Below are 19,894 nucleotides of genomic sequence, written 5' to 3' on the forward strand. Positions count from 1 at the left end.
TATGTGTTCATGTGTGTTGATATTTATATTTCCTTCAGAAGGGTGTGTATATCACATGGGTTTATTAAAGATGGAATACAATTTTAAGCTCTAACACACCATGAAGTATAAAGGGTGAGCAACAGGTGAAAGAGGTCCAGATATGATTGTGTCCTCTGAAAGGACTAGTACCTCTGGTCCTACAAGAGAGAAAATCTAGAATAAATAGTGTTCATATCACTCAGTTTTCTGTGTTGCACATTCCAGTCAGTCTACAAAGAATTCTCTGGGAGATTGAGTCAGAAAGCAAAAATACTCTAGGACATATACCGTTTATTTTCACTCTTCACAGCTTTATAAATGTCTACTTTTATTATTGTTAATGACATGTTTCTTCTCGTATGTAACAGTCTTGGAATCAAATTAAGAAAAGGCACAAATATATTAATAAGATTTATTTAACCCATGTGTCTAAATAATCAGAATGAATCACTAACAGAATTTAAAGTATTTCAAAATGCTTGTTAGTTCAGCTGTTCTCTAAATATTTATTGGTATGCCTATTTGCCAGATACTTACTTAGCTCTTTCGTTGACTTATCCAATCATAATCAAGGTTAAATCTTGGAAAATTAAGAAGTGATCCAAATTTATCTTAGGTTATCTTTGCTCCACTTCTATGTATCTTTCCTGCCCTTGTGTCCTTTCTCTCACCATCTATCGCCCATTTTAAAAAGGTTCAATTCTCCTAACTTTTGTCTCTCTCTTCCCCACAAAAAATGATTTTCTGATCATTCACAGTAAGTTATAAATGATATAAAATCATTTCATATATCCAAAACCAAATCACGTTGTGCAAAGGGGGCAAATTGTCTAACCTGAATATACAGAAAACAAGTCAAATTTTCCCCAACTATAAATGCCTGATACGTGAAATTAGTTTTCTCAAATTTTACTTTCTAATCAGATTCCATTAATCAGAACTCAAATTGGGCAAAATTTGGACAAAATTGTATACAGTAATCATCTAGTCAAGATCTGTATGAGTATGGTAATATTTTATACGCAAGGCTACCAAACAAATGTCTGTGAAACTCATGTTATCTGTTTTTGATTTCCTGATTACTCTCAAAAAGTAATGGCCCATTTTTCTAAGAAAATGGCTATAGCCACAGTTTACAAAATAGGGGTCTCATAGGGTGTTTAAAAATTTTTAAATGAAACCCATCCACATTATTTCATAGATTTAAGTATTTATTAAACAGATCTCTTAGGTATTTATTTTGGTGTAGGGGTGCCATGAATAAAAATAACTGAGATATTAATTGTGATGTAATTTGAAAAAGTCTGGGAATCTCTGGGCCATATTATAACTCTACATCATGTATAACTATGAAAATACCTAATATTGGAATATTAATGGATCACCAAGCTCCTCCTCCTCTTCCTCCTCCTCCTCCTCATCATCATCACCAACAACAATAGCTAATTAATCATCAAGTTCTACTAAGTCAACCTTGAAAAATTTTGCACTTTAAGGTCACTGTTTCCATTTCAACATATATAGATCATATTCATATAATTTAAAGCAATAGTATTTCGTGTTCCTATCTCCAGGCTTTCTTTCTTCCAACCCATTTTACATACTGCTATCATACAGCAACCTGAAGTAAACACTTGGGTTGATTTCAGCCTCTAAAATCCAAATCGCACTTGGTTCTCTCCATCCCTCTCTCTCCCTCTCCCTCTCCCTCTGGCTTTGTCTCCCTGTCTCTGCCTCTCTCTCCATAATATAAAAAAAATTCCTCTAGGAAACAACCCATCCTCAATTCTTATTTATCTGGTTGTAGGGAATGATATGAGTGTTCAATGCCCAGCCAGTCATAATATTAAATTATTGAATTATTTTATCCATACGAGTTATGGTTCAGGGATAGGCTTATGATCCACACCTGGCAAATCTGTATAATTCCATTCGTTTAGCCACAGTAATTGGCTCAGAGATGAGTTTGTGACTCTAGAAATTTCAAGCATAAAATACAGTAACTTTATTCAGGAGTCAACAGAATTTCTGTCTCTTTTATTCTGGACTTAATCCTAGGAGGATGTAAGCCTAAAACTGAAGGAAAGTACCATATGGAGCTTGAGATTTAAAACAGAGTTAAGAGAAAGATAAAAACCAATTCCTTATTATATCATCTGTATCCCCAGCATGTTTCTGAAACCCAATTTACCTCTAAACTTTTCCGTGATATGTACAAGTCCTTTCTTTCTTCAGTCAGCTATAGTTTGGTTACCTGACAATTATCAGCAAAGGAGTATTACACAATGCACAGTCTTTCATTATGTCATTTATTTGCTTAAAAGTAAATTCTTTTTTGCCCATAACACCAATACAAATATTCTGGCTAGTGACTAAAATGTGTCTTTTCCAAAACTTTCACTTGTATCTCATTTAAAAAATGTTTTTTTTTAATTATTTATTTATTTTTGAGAGAGAGAGAGAGACAGAGCACAAAGAGGGAAGGGGAAGAGAGAGAGAGGGAGACAAGAAATCCAAAGCAGGCTCCAGGCTCTGAGCTGTCAGAACAGAGCCCCATGCAGGGCTTGACCCCACAAACTGGGAGATCATGACCTGAGCTGAAGTCAGATGCTTAACTGACTGAGCCACCCAGGCACCCCTACTTCTATCTCATTTAAACAAAAATCTGTTTGTACCCTACAGTCCAGCCAAGTGATTTACCAGTACTATACCCTGAAACTTAATGGCTTTGCTTTACTTAGTAAATGTATTTGATCCTACTTAGGAAAGAATGCTCTCCTACTACCTATTCAAATCTACCTATCCATAGAAACTCAGCAAAAAAGAAGCCTCTTCCTAAAAAAACTTCCTAAATCAAAATTGACAATGATCTTTCAACCTCTAATATCTACTTCATTCTAGATTTCCTAATACTCAACAAATAGTTGCTAAATGAATGAATACAAAATCTTAATATGTATCACCTAATTAGCCTTTCCTTTACTGCTATTCTAATTTCTCTATTGTATAATATGTTGTTTATGAATATTTATCATACCAAGTAAACTGCTCCTAAAAAGAACACTTTGTATTACAATACTTTGTATTCCTTACAGCAATCAGCACCAAACTCCCTGAAGCACAAGTATTATTGCAGATATTTTTACAATTTGTATTCAGCTTACTCAATAATGTTATTTATTTGCGAATAGTGTACAATTATCACTAATAATTTCTTGCTTCTAAAGAGTTAACTATTTTTTTTTCTTGTTACAAACCTTTAAAATGTACAACAAACCACCAACAAACTATGAAATACAGTTGCACTCAAGTCACAATATACATAGGATTGATTATGATGAAAAACTTCTGTATCTCTATGATTCTCTGCTTCTCTATTATTATAGCAGACTGCATTTTACTTGTATGCATAGGAAATCAAGAACAAGACTGAGAGGATTTTCTTTTTCCAGTCTCTAGTTAGTTTTTCAATTTCCTTCCCTGTTTCCCGGCACAAATGTCTTGCTTTTCTGTGGTAATAATACCAGTCCCTTCTTCAATTCTAATCTTCTCACTTCTTTTCTGATTTTCCTTCTCTTGTTTCTAATCTCTGACACTTGACTCATTTTGCATAACATGTAGAGAAAAGAGAGAGAAAAAGAGGACAACTCTGAGTGCAGTTTATAATGTTTTGATTTATTTCTTCTTCTTGGGAATCCTGTGTCTGGGTATTTCTTCAAGCAGCCAAATTTTTGTTGTTTTCTCAGAATTTTCTCACTAAGCTGAGGGATTCTAGAGAAAATATACCAAAGAAATGGATTTTCCTCATTGTAGAAGGGATACAGGGAAATCGTCTAGAGAGGTAGTAAATAAAACACTGATTAGATGAGTACTCTTCCAAAAGAGATACTGATGAATATTCTATACGGAAAGAGCAAACCATGCTGTGCATAAATGATTTTATATGTGTAATTAAGGTCATCATAGTGCTTCAAAATCTCAACTTGGAAAACCATGACATTGATTTAGCTCCTGCAAATGAGCCACCTCCAAGGCACAGCTTACTTACTAATCAATCTCTTAATAAACCAAGGAAGGGAGATCTGACCTCATTGCCCTTCAGACTCCCCAGTTATGTTGATTTTATTTCCATAATAGTATTAATTCCGCATAGAGTTCAAAAATTAATCCAAAACATCTCATAGGAAGATAAATAGTGTAGACAAATCTAATTAACACATAGAAAATGCATTAAGCATGTCTAGCTCCTGAAGATTAAGATGATCTGTTCTTTTGAGCAGAAACATTTTTTAATATGTTTAGGTTTCTTACTTTGATTCTTTCACAAAAAAACTTCTAGAATAAAAACCAATGTTCTATTAAAGGTGATTTAAAAATCACTGCAAGATGTTGTGGGTGCATTTATTAATCAATCATGAGTCTATTTAATTGAACATACCATTTTGGGTATTAACCTAGAACGGTGACTAAATGCACAATAGCAATTGCAAAAAAACAAACAAACAAAAAAAGAAACAAAACAAAAAAAAAACACCCTCAAGGTATAAACTTGAAACGTTGATGTAGAAAACCTCAACTAAATATCCCTGACCTTCACTGAGTCCACATTGGGATAATTAAATATAAGTGTTAAGCTAGGTATAATGGTACATTGGCAACAGTGAGAACTGTTGAAGGGAAAATTGGCAAGTTGTTCAGATAAGAATGTCACAAAACAAGAAAGCTCACATCCACAATTATTTTGGTGAAATTCACTTTTCAGAGCATCTCAAAACCAAGTGATTCATCGCAATAGAAAATGAAAACACCCTTGAGTTTTAGGTTTTGAAACATTACACACAAATAGTTCAAATTTATCTAGGCTACATTTTAGAGAAAACAATGCATAGAGGCAAACATATTGGACTTTTCAGTTCCTTTATAAATGTACCGAACTCATGAAAATTATATCATCACAAAAGTCACCTATCAAAGTTTTTAGAAAATGATAATGTGTCCTACACAAATACAATTATATTTCTGTCTTAAGGAAGCAGAGAAATCTCTTTTTGCAGCATGTGGGAGAAAGAAAAGCTGATAACTACAATATGTTCATTACATAGATATAATAGGAAATGCTTTTGTATACAAATAAACATATTAAAATATTTGAATAAGTATAATCGATTATTTTTTTTACTTCTGTGATGATTTAATTATATTTCCCTTACTAAAATACTATGCTATATTTTTGTTGGCTCTGATATCCTGACAACTTTCAAAAATAAATGCGGCCACAGTGATGGTTTAGTCCTATTTCTATTAAGGAAGACAAATTGTTCTCGGATTGACATCACTCAATGCTAGTCAATTAACTTCTCCATGACATTCTATACAGTTTAAACTTAACTTTATATCCAGGTTACTCTAAAAATTGTTGGGTATTTTTTTTCTTCCATTTTTCTTCAAATTCCTATTACTTTGATTTTAAGTCAATGAACACATCATTACAAATATATGCTTTTTTTAATTTGGTTCTAAAAGACTACAAAAGTGTTTAAGCATTTGATTTTTTTTCTCTCTCACATGTTATATCCAAAAAACAAAGCTAGTAAAATGGATGCATAGTGCCATCAATCCTACTAAACTTGTAGTATGCATTACAAACTGGAAAACCTTAAAACAATAAGTTCTCTTTTTACTAAATCATGTTAGTAGTATTTAACCTGTGGCTATTTCATGTTTGCCAAGGTCTTAGAAATAACATTCATACCCAAAATTAAAAAAAAAAAAAGTTTGGTGATAAAAGTCATCATTAGAATAAAAAAAATATGTATTTTTACCCTAAGAGAGACGTTTTTACCTCCAAGTGTGATTAAAGGGAGAGGTATTGGTAAATCAACATAATTTCCTTACAAGTCAAGATTAAGTCAGGATGTCTGCCTCTACTCCTTCTATTCAACATTACACTTGAGCTGTGTACCACAAGGTCAAAAAAAAAAAAACAATAAAAGGACTAGGAAGGAGGAAAGAGAAATGTCATTATGCACAGACAATATGATTGTCTAAACAGAAAATATAAAACACAAATTACAAATTAAAACAAATAGCACAGCAATGTTCTTCATATAAAATCAATTCTGAAAATCAGTTGTAGTCCTATAAACAAGCAGAAAACAATTAAAATGTGATTTTTAAAACATCTACATTAGCAATAAACTATTAGACATTTAGGAAAAGTTTCACAAAAGTGGTATAAGACCTTTCTGAAGAAAAATTGGTAACTTTATTAAAAGACTTTGAAGAATTGCTAATTAAATGAAGAACTATTATTAAATGTCCAAGAATAAGGAAACTCAATATATTAAAGATTTCAATTTGCTCCCAAATTAATCTATAAATTCAATTCAATTCTAGTCAAAATCCCCAAAGTTTTTGGTAAGGAATTTAGTGAGATGATATTAAAACTTATGTTAAAGAGCAGATAGTCAAGAATATTCAATTGGATATTCTTTCCTGCTTTGTCAAAGATTAGTTGACCATATATGCGTGGGTCCATTTCTGGGTTCTCTATTATGTTCCATTGATCTGAGTGTCTGTTTCTGTGCCAGTACCATACTGTCTTGATGATTACAGCTTTGTAGTATAGCTTGAAGTCCGGGATTGTGATGCTTCCTGCTTTGGTTTTCTTTTTCAAGATTGCTTTGGCTATTTGGGGTCTTTCCTGGTTCCATACAAATTTTAGGATTATTTGTTCTAGCTCTGTGAGGAATGCTGGTGTTATTTTGATAGGGATAGCACTGAATATGTAGATTCCTTTAGGTAGTATCGACATTTTAACAATATTTGTTCTTCCTATCCAGTAACACGGAATATTTTTCCTTTTTTTGTGTGTGTCTTCTTCAGTTTCTTTCACAAGCTTTCTATAGTTTTCAGTGTATAGATTTTTCACCTCTTTGGTTAGATTTATTCCTAGGTATTTTATGGTTTTTGGTGCAACTGCAAATGGGATTGATTCCTTGATTTCTCTTTCTGTTGCTTCATTATTGGTGTGTAGGAATACAACTGATTTCTGTGCAATGACTTTATATCCTGCAACTTTATCGAATTCATGAATCAGTCCTACCCATTTCCTAATGGAATCTTTTGGATTTTCCATACAGAGTATCATGTCATCTGCAAAGAGTGAAAGCAGGAAAGAATATCCAATGGAATAAAGACAGTCTCTTCAGCAAGTTGTGCTGGCAAACTGGACAGAGACATGCAGAAGAATGAACCTGGACCATTTTCTTACACCATACACAAAAATAAACTCAAAGTGGATGAAAGACCTAAATGTAAGACAGGAAGCCATCAAAATCCTCAAGGAGAAAGCAGGCAAAAACCTCCTTGATCTTGGCCACAGCAACTTCTTACTCAACGTGCCTCCGGAGGCAAGGGAAGCAAAAGCAAAAATGAACTATTGGGACCTCATCAAAATAAAAAGCTTCTGCACAGCGAAGGAAACAATCAGCAAAACTAAAGGCAACCAACAGAATGAGAGAATATATTTGCAAATGATGTATCAGATAAGGGTTAGTATCAAAATCTATAAAAAAACATATCAAACTCAACACCCCAAACAAATAATCCAGTGAAGAAATGGGCAAAAGACATGAATAGACACTTCTCCAAAGAAGACATCCAGATGGCCAAATGACACATGAAAAAACTCTCAACATCACTCATCATCAGGGAAATACAAATCAAAACCATAATGAGATACCACCTCATACCTGTCAGAATGGCTAACATTAACAACTCAGGCAACAACAGGTGTTGGCGAGGCGGAGAAAGAGGATCTCTTTTGCACTGCTAGTGGGAATGCAAACTGGTGCAGCCACTCTGCAAAACAGTATGGAGGTTCTTCAAAAAATTAGAACTATCCTACAACCCAGAAATTGCACTACTAGGTATTCATCCAAGGGTTACAGGTATGCTGTTTCGAAGGGGCACATGCACCCCAATGTTTATAGCAGCACTATCACCAACAGCCAAAATATGGAAAGAGCTCAAATGTCCATTGATGGATGAATGGATAAAGAAGGTGTGGTATGCACATACAATGGAGTATTACTTGGCAATCAAAAAGAATGAAATTTTGCCATTTGCAACTACGTGGATGGAACTAGAGGGTATTATACTAAGATAAATTAGTCAGAGAAAGACAAATATCATATGACTTCACCCATATGAGGACATTAAGATACAAAACAGATGAACGCAAAGGAAGGGAAGAAAAAAACAACATAAAAACAGGGAGGGGGGAAAAACATAAGAGACTCTTAAATATGGAGAGCAAACAGAGGGTTACTAGAGGGATTGTGGGAGGGGGGATGGGCTAAATGGGTAAGGGGCATTAAATAATCTACTCCTGAAATCACTGTTGCACTATAGGCTAATTAACTTGGATGTAAATTAAAAGAAGAAGAAGAAGAAGAAGAAGAAGAAGAAGAAGAAGAAGAAGAAGAAGAAGAAGAAGAAGAGTCAAGACAATACAATAAAAGAAGTAGGTGGGGTCCTTACTTCAGCAGATCCATGATTTATTCTGTTATAATAAATAAGGAAGTATAGTAACAAGGCAGGGTGGATCAACAATGAGGGGTGGAACAATAAGTCAGTAGATCAAAAGAGAGAGTCCAGAAACAGATCCACCATACATGGAGATCAGATAAATGATAGAAATATTTCTGAAACTAGTAAGGGAAGGATCAATTATTTAATAATTGGAGGCTGTGACACCTGATGATCCAACCAATGATGACCCTACCCTCACATTAATTCTAAGTTTAATAAAGAAAATAGTTTGTAGGGCATCTTGAATGGCTCAGTCAGTTAAGCGGCTGACTTAACTCAGGTCATGATCTCACGGTTCATGGGTTCAGGCCCCGCATGGGCTCTGTGCTGACAGCTCAGAGCCTGGAGCCTGCTTCAGATTCTGTGTCTCCCTTTCTCTCTGCCCCTCCCCCATTCATGCTGTCTCTCAAAAATAAATAAAATGTTTTTTAAAAAATTTTAAAAATAATAATTTGTAACACAAACTTCAAAACTTCCAGAAAATAATAGAAATATATTTATTACCTCATAATGGGAAAGAATTTCTTTTAAAAATGAAAGCACAAATTAAAATGGAAATGGTTTATAAATGTGGCTATATTTAAAACAAAACAAAACTTCTATTCATCAAAATTTACCATAAACAGAGTAAAACAACAAGCCAGAGCTCAAGGGAACTGATTTGCAATTCTCATAACTACCAAAATTTTCATATCCAGAATATGTTGAAAAAGAAGCCATAGTAATCAATAAAGAAAAAGTCAAAAGAGAAAGATACTTAGAAAAGTGATCAGAGACTTTGACCAGGCAACTTAAAGAAGATGAAAGCTGCAAAGTCAATGAATGTATAGAAAGACACTTAATCTCATTAGTAAGTAGAGACAAGTAAAATAAAACCATAATAAAATGTCATTAAACATTCATCAGTTTGCAAACATTTAAAGATTTTTAAAGTATTAAGTGATGGGGAGGAAAGAACAACACACTCACTTATAGGAATACAAATGATCACCTGATTTTGTAAGCCAGTTTGCCAAAATCTAGTAATGTTGAAAATATATATACCCTATGTCCTCCTAAGTAGAACCCCTACCACCATGGTGCTCAAATTATGAGGAGCTCTGAAAATACATCAGGGCCATTTGGAAGTTAAAAAACTAAACATGCAACTACCAGATGACCCGGCAATTGCATTCCTGGACATGTGTCCTAGAGAAATACAAACACACGTTCAAACGAAAACTTAAAAATGAATATTTATAGCAGTTTTATATATAATAACCAGAAAACCTGGAAACACTCAAGATGTCCTTCTACAGGTGAATTGTTAAGCAAACTCTGGTACATTCATACCATAAAACACCACTAGTAATAAAAAGGAAGATGGGGCGCCTGGGTGGTTCAGTCGGTTAAGTGTCCGACTTCGGCTCAGGTCATGACCTCACAGTCCGTGAGTTCAAGCCCCGCGTCGGGCTCTGTGCTGACAGCTCAGAGCCTGGAGCCCATTTCAGATTCTGTGTCTCACTCTCTCTCTGCCCCTCCCCTGTTCATGCTCTGTCTCTCTCTGTCTCAAAGATAAATAAACGTTAATAAAAAAAAAAATTAAAAAAAAGGAAGAAACTATTTACACATGCAACACATTAGATGAATCTTCACAGAATTATGTTAAATGAAAAAAGTCAATCACCAAAATTCACATATACTATAAATCTATTTACATAATATTCTTGAAATGACAAATTATAGAAATGGAGAATAAATTAATGGTTGCCAGGGTTTAAGAAGGGAGTTGGTGGGAGAGAAATGGATGTGGCTATAAACGGACAATAGGAGGGATCCTTGTGGCGATGGAAATGTCTTGACTCTATTAATGTCAATCCTGGTTGTGATATTGTACTATGGTTTTACAAGATATTATCACTGGGGAAATTGGATAAATGAGATCGTTCTATATTGTTTTCTACAACTGCATGTCAATTTGCAATTACCTCAAAATAAAAGTTAAATTTAAAATAAGAGCCTAAATGTCCATCAACTGACGAATGGATAAAGAAATTGTAGCTTTATATACACAACAGAATACTACGTGGCAATGAGAAAGAATGAAATATGGCCTTTTGTAGCAACGTGGATGGAAGTGGAGAGTGTTATGCTAAGTGAAATAAGTCATACAGAGAAAGACAGATACCATATGTTTTCACTCTTATATGGATCCTGCTAAATCTAACAGAAGATCATGGGGGAGGGGAAGGATAAAAAAGGTTAGAGAGGGAGGGAGCCAAAATATAACAGACTCTTATAAACTGAGAACAAACTGAGGGCTGATGGGGGGTGGGAGGGAGTTGAGGGTGGGTGATGGGTATTGAGGAGGGCACCTGTTGGGATGAGCACTGGGTGTTGTATGGAAACCAATTGACAATAAATTTAATATTAAAAAATAAATAAATAAATAAATAAATAAATAAATAAAATAAAATAAAATAAAATAATAAGATTCAAAGACATTTACGTATAGACCCTATCTACAGAGACTTTGAGTCAACTGATCTGGAGGGAAAATTTGACATACATCATTTTTTTTAATACTTTTAAAGTTTATTTTATTTTGAGAGAGAGAGAGAGAGAGAAAGAGAAAGAGAAAGAGAGAATCCCAAGCGGGCTCTGTGCTGTCAGTGTGGAGCCCAATGTGGAGCCTGAACTCACAAACCATGAGTTCACAATCTGAGCTGAAACCAAGAGTCACACGCTCAACAAAATGAGCCATCCAGGTTCCCCAGCATATATCATTTTTAAGTGCCTAGATAATTAAGATGGTCAGACAGGATTGACTCCTGTCTTAGAGCTACTCTCATGTGTATGCCCCAAGAGACATGTGGTTAAGAAAACTGATTCTTAAGCCTTATTGTCAAATTGATTTCTAGCAACACCATGTACTAGCTGTGCAAAGTTGACTGAGTTTCCTTGTCTGTACATTATATACAATAATAGTATTTATTATAAATTATTGTGGGACTAAATGATTCAGTTACTTACATAAGTCACTTAGAACAGTGTCTGAAACATAATAAACACTAAAAAAGTATTTTATACTAATTTCATCATTATATTATTGCTATAGAAATTTATAAAAATAGAATGGAAATTTTTAAACATTTATAAAATTTTATAATTCATAAAATAATAATTTTATGATTTATAAAATTTATAAATATAAATTTGTAAAAGTTTGTAAAGACATCTAAATATACATCAGTAAAAGAATGGATGAAAGAAACCAGTTTCACTCATAAAATACAATACTGTATACTCGTGAAATTTAGTGAAATTTAAAAAGCCAGAAGTTTATGTATCAATTATAATGACTTTTGCAAACATAAATTATCATAAAATGTAGGTTACAAAAAATATATACTTGCCCTCATCATTTTAAAATCTGAAAATTTCTCTAGATATTGTTTAACAATATATAGAAAATGTAAATGTAGTAAATGTATGAAAGTAGGCATGAGAAGGATATTTAAATTAAAAAATAGCTCCATCTGTGGAAGATAGGAGTGAACATAATCAGGGATAGGTATATCTGTGTTCCAACTGTGTTTATATATCTTTTCAGTTTCACTGTGAGTACTTTGATTTTTTATTATCTTTCTAACTTTTGTATATATATCTGAAGTGTTTTATAATAACAATAATAACCTAAATTTATTTTTCTATATATATTGTGTTCTGTACTAAACTCTTTAAATGGCCTAGTCACTTTTTTCTTCTTATAACCTGATAAAGTAATCTTATTTGCCCTACTTTATAAAAGAAGAAACTGAGGCTAAGAGAGTTTAGGTGATGCACCCAAGAGCATGGTTAGAAAGGGGCAGAATTGGGATTTGAATCCAGACAGACCAAATATAGTGCCTGGAACATGGCAGACATTTACTAAATGGAAGATGAAATTTCTGGCAATCATCATTTCCTAGTAGAAAGAATTGAAAGTGAAATCAGACCTGAGTTTCAGGTTTCTCTCTCTGAACCCTAATTTTCCTGTATCTATAGTAGAGTGGTTGGCAAGAATAGAAGCAACATACACAAAGGTCCAGAACATAGTGAATATCCAATGGTTGACAGTTATTGGTTGGTGTTTAGTTTGGGGCAAATGAGGCACCATTGCAGGTTTTTAGCCCAACTGTGTCAAGCTGGGATACAATTTGTAGAGGATTGAAAAGAGTTGAAGAAACTGGAAGGATTAAATTTATGTTTTAGTTTTGTACAGACATAGCCTTTAAAACACATTGGCATATTTTAAAATTGTATTGTGTTTTTAAAGCAAGATTCTTGGCCAAATATCCTAGAATCCACAAAGATAGTTAACATAATTCATACAATAATAAATGCCCTTTGACCTAAAATACTAAAATTTAGTATGAATAGTTGGAAGCAGCAAAGGCAAATTGCTAAGTTTTATATGCTTTCATCTGAAAAATGTTCTTAGAATCAAACCAAAGTAGAGAAAAATACTTGTCTTATAATGAGAAGTTTAACCAAGGAAAGCTCTATCAAAATTGCATTTAATAAAGAGGATATACTAATGGAGATGTTAAGTAACACTTGGCAATTTATCTTCCCTCAGAGGAAGTTTATGCCTCTGTTAAAAAGTGACAATAGAGGGGTGCCTGGGTGGTTCAGTCGGTTGAGCATCCAACTTCGGCTCAGGTCATGATCTCACAGTTTGTGGGTTCGAGCCCCACGTTGGGCTCTGTGCTGACAGCTCAGAGCCCGGAGTCTGCTACAGATTCTGTGTCTCCCTCTCTCTCTGCCCCACCCCCCCCTCCACTCACACTCTGTCTCTCTCTCTTTCAAAAATAAACAAACATTAAAAAAAATGTTTTAAATAAAAAGTGACAATAGAACCACATCCGTAAGACTATTATGAGGACACATTAAGACACTGCATATAAAATGCCTAGTGCCTACGTTAACTATTACTACTATTATTATTAATTACCATTATTATTTTCTAAAGGTCAAATGAATAGCAGATAAATTTTACTAATACCTCTCAAGATGTCTGCATAATAAAAAATACTCAAGGTAGAATAAAAACAGCATTCCAATTATATTGTGGAAGCCTTTATTGAAATCCACACCAATTCATTTAATGGTTCTTCTATTTGATACTGATTTGTTACACTTGATATAGCCATAACCTACAATATATTTGCAACTAACAAATATTGTATTTTTTCTATATTATGACAGCACAAAGAAACAAAAGATAACAACAGCAAGACACTACCGGAATTTCAAGATTGTGATCCAGTTCTGACTGATTAAATACCTGTGAGACTTTTGTCAATTCATTTTTTAGTTCAATTTTTTACTATCTGTAAAATTAAGAGTCACACTGGATGATTTCTGAGGTAACTTCAAGAAATGGATCCAAGCAAATTGAAAATATTTTTTCATCATTCCATCTCAAAAAGTATCCAACCGCAATCAGCGATGGACAAAGAACAAATATAAATGCATATTGTAAAATATAGAAATACCTTTCACACAGGAAATCAGTCACTAAACCATACTTTTTGTATGTCTGAATTTCTACTCCTCCTGGATGGCAAAAAAATGTCTGAAATGTCTCTGAAATCATCACCACCAACAACAACCTTGAGGCAAATAAAAATAATGGATGAACATTCCAATTATTTTAGAATGATGCAAGTCGGTCTGACTCACTCCATTAAACTCAATAATTTTCGCCAAACTGGTTCTATTCTGTTTTGGTGATGTCAAAAGCAAAACATCACCTTAAAGCTTTACATAAAATGTTTCAATATATTGATAACATATTCAATTTTGATACACTGAAATAAATTTCAATATATTGAAATAAATACTGATAACTTCTTTCTCTCCTTTGATATCCAATCTGTTAGCAAGTCCTCTAGAATCTAGCTTCAGAATATCCTGAATCTAAATACTTTGCCCTATTTCCTCTGTTAGGATCCTCATCCACTCATCCCCCCTTAACTGGCTTCCCTAGGGCCTACTCTCCACAGCATTGCTAGAGTGATCTTAAAAAAAAAAAAAAAAAAAAAAAAAAAAAAAAAAAAAAGGTCAACCATGTTCCTCTCCTCCCTTGAGTCAGACAATGAGGGTTCATCTCAATTAGGCATCTTATAAGGCCCGTAGGACTCAACCTATCTCAGCTCTAATCTACTCCCAGAGCATATCCCATAACACTTTCTCCTGGGTCATTATCCTCCAGCTTCTTTTACTTCCTCTAACATGTCCAAGTGCTTCCTTAGTGTCTTTGCACTAGTATGTCACCTACTCCTAGCAAGGAATTGTCTTTTATGGTAGCAGGTAGAAATATGAATGGTGATTAGTCAGTCAAGAGTACAAGTGATTCTGAGACCTTGCTTTTTGCTTTGTGGCCTAGCAGGATCCTCCTTTGACTCTCTCCTCCTGAGAGATGAACCACAAATTTAGGTGTGCCTCAGCAAGTGGTTGTGCATCTACTTACTCACTTGTACACTTAGCTTCTTGTTTGCTAGTTCTGTGCAACCTAACATGAAAATATCCTTAAACCCAGAACATTATAGTTCTCATTAGTCTTTTGTTTTTTTAATGTTTAATTATTTTTGATGGAGAGAAAGTGCGTGCACATGTGCAAGTAAGGGAGGAGAAGGGGGCGGGAGGGGGCAGGCAGAGGATCCCAGCTGGGCTCTGTGCTGACAGCAGAGAGTCTGATGAAGGGAGCTCAAACCCACAAACCATGAGATTATGACCTGAGCTGAAGTCTTAACCAGCTGAGGCACCCAGGCACCCCTCTCATTAGTCTTTCTACTCAGACCAACCCTTTATGATCTGACCAAACTCAATGATATTTTAAGCTTTGTGTGTGTGTGTGTGTGTGTGTGTGTAATCTATATAACCAGATAACAAGCTTCCTTGGATCAGGAATTGTTTCACAAATTTCTGGCATCCCTTTACTCATATGTATCCCTACTATAGCATCCATCATAGTATGTACTCAATACATACTGACTAAAAATTGATTTATTAGTTCCCTTCAAAAATGATGCTCAGAACTTAGAAATATTAGCTTGAGAATTACCATCTATGATCTGTCTGATTGTGAATTCATAAGTACCTTACATCAGAAATGCAAGTAGAAAGAAATTTGATGACTGGAGTGTCAACCTTAAGAACTTAAAGTAATTCCAAATTCCCTTGGCCTGAAAACAAGTTAATGTACATATCACACTATATTTTGCTCCAAGAATTAAAAAATCTTCAGTAAAGTAGCATTTTAGACAAAGTGTAAACATTTTTGCTATAATTAATGGATTCTTCCTTGTGTACTTCCTTCTTTCCATAATTTTGTCATTTTTTGTTAATTTCTTTTTGCTTCATTCCTTGAATAATTACAGTGGAATATGAGAATTTTATATGAGAAAAAATAACCATTGTCTTCAAAGTATATATTTGTATTTGCAGTTCAAAATAAGTTCCTTTCCATTCCAATATCTTCCCTAAGGAACAAAATAATCAGTGGTAGTTCATCTGTATTTAGTTTGAAAACTATGATAGCAATATGAAATGAAAAGCCAGTATATAGATTTTTCAATAGTTTTAGCATAATAGTAAACATCATTAATTGAGAAACTATATGTAAAATATTTCCTAGAAATATATTTCTATAGTTCATTCTGATTGATTATAATAATGTTGTATATGCAAAAGGAATGAAGTGATAAATTTTAGTATCCTGTTATTTAGATTTTTTTAATATTTAAATATGTACTTAAATGTCCCAGGATCAGATCTCATAGAATATCACTTAGATTATAATTATATGAATACCCATAAAATGTGACATCTTATTCAAAATTATCCAGAATCATAAATTTAATCTGAAAGGTTTTCCAATTTTTATGTAAATATGGACCTTAATATTTTTAGGATGAATCTAAAGTGAATTATGATATGGTAGTGTTAAAAATCTTTAAATAACAAGTAGCCTCAAGATCCACAACTCAAACAAAGCTGTGAATTGGTTTGAGTTTTATTCATTTGACAACTTTTTCTTAAGCATTCCAAAATAAAACTAATAATGGGGACTCATGAGATTCCAGCTGCTGACAAAATATAACACAGTTGATCTCAATCCACATGGGATCTATAATCCACTATGGACAAGTTGTATAGACAAGTCGTACGGCCAAGTAAGTGGCAACAATCAGCAAGTAAGTGGCAACAATCAGCAACACGTGTCCTCTACGAGGAGTGAAATGCAGCAGCAGGATCAGTGGCCACATAAAAATTAAACAGGAGCATTTGCAAAAGCATCAAGACAAACAAAGTGCACAGTTTTTAAGGAAGTGAAAGTACTTCCGACAGGTTGGAGCAGAAGTGCAGGGCTGGTAGGGATGGGAAATAAGGAATAGAGAGATGCTACTGCAGAGGTCAGTGTTTGTTTTGGGCATCTTTATACTACCCTTTTGTGGCTTTTATAGAAATTGTTATGGCTAATGTACTTCAGGCATTCTGGGTTTTTGATTCATAGTCTTATAGGTAGATGCCCACTCAACCTGAATATCTGCTCCCATCTCTCAGTACTGTCCAACTGCACAGTGAGTCCCAACCTATAGAATGTGGACCATGAGAGTACCAGAGATAACTGCAATAGATCCAAGAGTCAACAGGAGTACCAAGCTTTACTGTAAATTAAATGAAAGTAAAAATTTTATCATACAAGGGGGGCTTAAACTTTTCTTCATATTGGTAAAGATTTTATGTCACTGCTTTTCTCTTCCCTCTATACTCATTTCTAATGAAAGTATAATGATTTATGTTCCATTCTTCAGAACTCTGTGGGGATGCTGGCTAGTATAATGAACTCATCTGTGCTCTTGTGATAAGAGATCATGATGGCTTCAATAACTGTTATTTACATTTGGCATCTTAACATTTGAACAGAAGTTTTCAGGAGAAAATTACTTAACTAAAATGGCCCAGTAAATGTGAAACTGGAACATAGCTGAAGACATACGGGAGACACAGTAACCTAAAACAAAAACTCTGTTAAATAAATAACTATCTTTTTGTTTTGCCATGGCTTATAAACTTTTTTAGGTCAGATATGGCTATATTCATATGGGTAGAGCCCTACTACCTAGCATAGTGCTTTATACAAAGGTATTTGAAGAATAAGTTAATAGGACCAATAAATCGGATGTTGATAAACAGCCAATGGCAAAATCCAATTTAGATACATTATTTTATAATTCACTTAATATATTTTTGAACACTATTAATAATAATAAACATTCACTATGATTCAAGTGTTCTACGTAATTAACTTACTTAAGCCTTACAGCAAATGAACAAGAAAGAGGGCAGGATCCTTCAGAAGATGTTAATGCCATAGATGGAAGGGGTAAGAAACAAACAAACAAAAAAAACTAATCTAGCAGCATGTAACAATATAAATCAGAGAAAAATCTAAACTTCTTACCCATAAAAATATAGGAATATACTTATAATTTCATGGACATTTCTTAATTTAATAAATTGAAAAATTTCTACCTAAAGTAATGACATGTTCCATGTAGTTGGTTACACGATCCTCAGATTTTCCGGTTTTCACTTACACATTTGCATTCTCTCTGAATTATACCCTGATATATTTTAGAAATTAGATTTAAGTCACCAATTTTTTTAATGCAGGTCAATTTTTGGCTACTTGAATACTCTCAGACCTACAAATTGTATAAATTGAATTATAGAATTCTCAATATTGATTTGTCCTTCCTAATTTTAAGAAACTAGTCTGAGTTAGGGATGATTAGAAATGTTGCACATATTCTATTTTGATTGACTGATATGTGGAAATATCTCCATGTATACTGGCATATTTATGAGGCAAAGCATAGAAAATATTGGAATAGCTGAATTATTTGAAAATACTTAGAGACGGATGGTATCTTAGTCTATTTGAGCTGCTGTTAAAGAATATAATAGACTAGTTAACTTTAAAACAACAGAGATGTACTTCTCATCATTCTGAAGGCTCAAAAGTCCTATATCAAGACACTGGCAGATTTGGTGTTTGGTGAAGGACCATCTCCTGTTTCATAGATGGTAGTCTTTTTAATGTGTCCTCACATGGGAAAAAGGTGAAGGTAATTTTCTGGGGACACTTTTATAAGGGCATTAACCCCATTTGTGAGTACTCCATCAACAGGACCTAATCACTCACCAAAAGCCCCACCTCCAAATACCAACACATTAGTTATTAGATTTTAACATAAATTTTGAGGCAAATAAACAGTCAGTCTGTAGCAGATAGACTATCACACTTATGAGGCAAAAGGAAAGATTTTAAAAAGATATCTTAACTTTTCTATATATAACTTACACACCTTGCACAAAAGAAATATAATTTTCTGACTGATATTTTCATGGTTCAACATGTCAGTGATAGTTGCTACAGCCTGTAGCCCTGCAATAATAAAGATTTAAAAACATTTATTTCAGTAAGCACTTGTGCATAATCAAGAATCTCTTGGCAAGACATTACTCTGAGAGGAAATTGGGCTATATAACTTCTAATATTCTTTCAAAGGACAAAAATAATAGAAATAGATACTCAATCCTGTTTGATAAACTAGATCATAAGCTTCATTTTGAAACATTAATTACAAATGACAAATTTTTGTCCCAATTAAAATCTTAATGGCTTCTATATAAAAAAAAAACAAAAAAACTTAGCATTCAAGTGGCAACTTAGTTCTAATAACTAAGAGATTTCCATGGGGATGATTACTTTGATTTATTGAGATAAAGATCTTATACACTATGAGAAAGGAATTACATGAGACATGAAAACAAAAGAAACAGGAGCCATCAATACAAGAAAAAAAAAGCATCTAAAATATCTTAGTAAGTTGTGACTTATCAATGAAACTTTTAACTTCTCAAAGCAAATACTGTTTCCGGTAGTTTTTAATAAAGGCAAAATTACAAATTACAAGCAGTCCCACAGTAATGTCCAAAGTTAAGGTGTAATCCAAAGGTTTTTTCATCCATACTCAAGCAAACATGAAAGTACCACCAAAGATATCACACACACAAAAGTACATTATAATAAATAAATAAGTGAATCCAGAAAGCCCAGCTCTAGTTGTCTCCCCTTTACATAAGGGAACGAGCATTCATACATTTTATATTTTTAAATATGTAACAAAGAGCAATCATATACATACATTAGAAGAAAATTAATTCTGAGCATACTGATCTT

The 19,894-nt window shown here is 33.6% G+C and overlaps 1 protein-coding gene across 5 annotated transcripts in view; it reads right to left on the reverse strand.

Annotated features, from left to right (window-relative positions):
- Positions 1–19,894, reverse strand: part of CNTN1 (contactin 1) — a 368,724-nt gene that overhangs the window by 202,083 nt on the left and 146,747 nt on the right. The window contains exon 3 of one of the 5 annotated variants that reach the window (XM_058743100.1): positions 7,776–7,884. The exons of the other annotated variants lie outside the window; for them this stretch is intronic. The gene's annotated coding sequence lies outside the window, so the exon portion shown is untranslated. The remainder of the gene's footprint in view (positions 1–7,775; positions 7,885–19,894) is intronic. 5 annotated transcript variants of the gene reach the window in all.

Source organism: Neofelis nebulosa, chromosome 8 (genome assembly GCF_028018385.1).
Source record: "Neofelis nebulosa isolate mNeoNeb1 chromosome 8, mNeoNeb1.pri, whole genome shotgun sequence".
Classification (NCBI taxonomy): Eukaryota; Metazoa; Chordata; class Mammalia; order Carnivora; family Felidae; genus Neofelis; species Neofelis nebulosa.